A 3,445-nucleotide genomic window follows, 5' to 3' on the forward strand; every position below is an offset into this window, starting at 1 on the left:
AAGAATTAATAAAACCGGAAAATCGAAAATTAATTTAGTGACTGAAGTTAATAGTGAGCTTTCTTTCTGAAGCACATCGAAATTCAGTAAAATACGGTTAGTCTTGGACTACCTCAACAATCATTTCAAAAACTACTTGAATCTACGCAATTTAGAAACAAGAGATTTAACTTTGAACTTGAATTAAATGATTCTGAACAATTAACAATAGTAAAATTTAGTACGTACCAAGCTGAGCTGCAGTCACAGGTAAGCTAAAATACGGTAACAAAGCTCGCACTCTTAATTCGTGCTTGTGTAATCTAACTTTGAAATTAAAGCATTGAAATGATGTTACTTTAATGCTGGCGTCTGAATTTCAACGACACTCGCTCTCATTCCGGAAAAGGAAGGGACCCTGCTTGGCAATGGAATTGGGACAATGAGCAACAAAGGTTCATGCTAAGTTGCTGTAATTATAGTTACGAAAATGGTACAGTTTGAAAAGCTGAGGTCTGCCATACACTTCTAAAACTTTACTTGCTTCCAGTCTTCCTTGTTGGTTGATTGAAGGTTTGAAGCCGTCGTTCGAGGAGGTGGCGACAGTCACTCATTGTCGGCCGTCGCTGTTGCAGAAGCTGTATGTTGGCGCGCCTTCTTCTCGACACGGTCACCAGGCGAAACGGGCTCTTGATGTGCGCCAGCTAATGCTTCCCGTCCGCGACACCATGTCAGTAACTATCATCACAAGTCGAGCGCAATTACATGCTGCCAAACCTCGAAAGCGCGGCAACTCGCGGGAGCTTCACACAACACACCTGCTCCACTCGCTACTCTAGCCAGACTCCCTCTGCTCAGCCCGCGCTCCACGCGGCAGAGTTCACACTACCAAAGATCCTACACACTGATTCTTGACACGACCTATCGATGTAATCGTTCGATAGCAGTTTTCCCTAGGCAAGACCCAGCGTAAAAATACAAATAATATTTACGAAACAAACCAATTATACATCGACATAAATGTATAAATCTATATATACAAACAGTAAAACAATTACAATATACAAAGAGACAGAAATGTCATACCTTGAGATACCAAAGCAAGGAAAAAAAATAATAGTACAATAGATGGAAATAGGAGGATATGCATTTCCGGCGTTACACGTGCCCCACATTGTCTGAGGATGTTCGTGTAACGTAAACAGACTCAGAAAATGTCCCAAAAAAGAAACAGCGGAAATGCATATGCTCAAAACATCAAAAAAATTTAGCATTCGTCTAATTAACCATAAACCAATTTTTAGACAATAATAATTGAGTGGAGACACTCCTAATCTTATTCCACTCTGTCATCTTGCACAAAATAAAACAGGTTGACAACATATCAAAATTCATAGAAAACATAGAAAATGGTTTAGCTATTCCAAAATCATTAAAATTCGTAACACTATAAGAAATGGAATACTATTTGCAAAATTAATCAGAGTACATGGTCATAAAAATACAGGTATATCAAAGTACGCAAACTAATGATTAATTACATAGAATACACATTTTTATGTAACCTTTTCATAATTAATTTTCTTGTCATGTCCAATTAACGCTAAACAAGAAAATAATATACAGCAGATCGAAAAAAACATAAATATTGACAGTAGAATTCTTTCAGCTGTCCAGGAAGAAAAACAATTCCGCCTTCCGTACCCGCAAGTACAAAGAATGCCGACAGCGGCACAAGAGCCGACAGCGGCACAAGAGCCGACGGCGGCTTCGCCTCGCAAGTATTGTTGCGCCCGCCTGTGCGGCACGCTTGATCTCACTCGCCTGTGTAACGGCATTTCCAGAACGTCCGTTTCCCTGAATTTTTTTGGAAAAACTCACTCCCGAGTAATCTCAAGGAGTCCCTTAATACTATCACAGTGGATAACTCAACACTGTCCATCATCACACGCATGTACTAGCCTGAAACTTAAAACAGCGTCTAAGTACATCGGCAATGACTAGTAAAACACACATTCATGAACTCTGACAGCTGGTTACAAAAGCATATTTACATTTCTTAATCTACTGTGACTCAGCTGAAAACTTAAACTAGCAGCTTGGATTTTTCAGATGATTACTAATCAGTTACTCTTAAATCATTTAGTCAAAATTAATTACTTATTAATTACAACTTCTTTAATGACCTCTAGGTCAGGCAAAAGCATTGTAACATGGCACATCCTTAAATCTTACACTCTATATTTACATACTGTACAAGTTACCCATTGTGTGGTATTAATCGATCCTAGGTTGGTACAATTTCAAGTCTACAATATTCCGTATACCTAATCGTTTTCCAGAGCTTGGATACTCTAAGCCTTAAGCATTTGTGTGAGGTATACCAATGACTTTATATGGTCCATAGGAAACAAACTTAAATTTAGAGATTTCATGGTCTATCTCGCTCGATTTCTCATGAGCTTTTACAAGTACTAAGTCTCCGATTGCAAACTTAGCAAAACGCGCTTTAGCGTCATGACGACGTATGCGAGCATCGGCTTTTAGCTTCATTACTTCTCGCAAACGACCTTTTTTCACACCAATACTAATGTCAATCCGTGGAGGGAATTTGATTATCTCTTCCACTAAACTTTTACTTCTGTCATCCAACAGGATTTCCTCTGGAGAAAATCCCGTCGATTCATGTCTCAAGGTGTTCATAATTCTCTCAAATACTGCTAAATATTTGCCCCATGCCCTATGATTGTGATGGCAATAGGTACGGCAAAGTCGGCCTAGCTCGCGCATATACCTCTCAGCGGGATTCCCAGCCGGACAGTAAGCTGAAATATGGATCACCTCGACCCCATTACTTTCCATGCCTTCATTCCACAACTTAGAAGTAAATTGTGCCCCATTATCTGATAGAATCGCCTTGGGCTTGCCAATATGAACAAAATAATCGTTCACAAGCTTGCTATAGACCGCTTTGGCTGTAGCTTTCCCAATCGGGTATAGTTTGATGAACTTGGAAAAAGCTTCTAGCACTACTAAAATGTAGGCAAAGTTTCCTGATGACTTGGGCAAAGGTCCGTACAAGTCCACGCACAGTAATTCAAAGGTGTCGTTAGGCCTTATACTTTGCATAGGACCACGACTCATACAGTTGGTAACCTTCACCTTCTGACATAAATCGCAAGTTTTCACTCTGTCAGTAACGCGTTTTAACATGTTGTTAAAATGCACTACTTCACTCAGCTTTTCCATACATTTCTTAGGTCCACAGTGACCATACGCCAAATGGTAGTAGTCTATTATTTCCGTGACGTATTTGGTGGGCCAGCATACCCGCCAAATATTACTATCTTCACCCTTACGTATGTACAAGATATGATCGTATATCTTGTAATACTTTCTTAATTTCTCTCCTTCTGGACTCCTTTCGTCATATCGGGTTTTCACCATATTTAAACAACCGTCCTCG

Source organism: Schistocerca cancellata, chromosome 3 (genome assembly GCF_023864275.1).
Source record: "Schistocerca cancellata isolate TAMUIC-IGC-003103 chromosome 3, iqSchCanc2.1, whole genome shotgun sequence".
Lineage (NCBI taxonomy): Eukaryota > Metazoa > Arthropoda > Insecta > Orthoptera > Acrididae > Schistocerca > Schistocerca cancellata.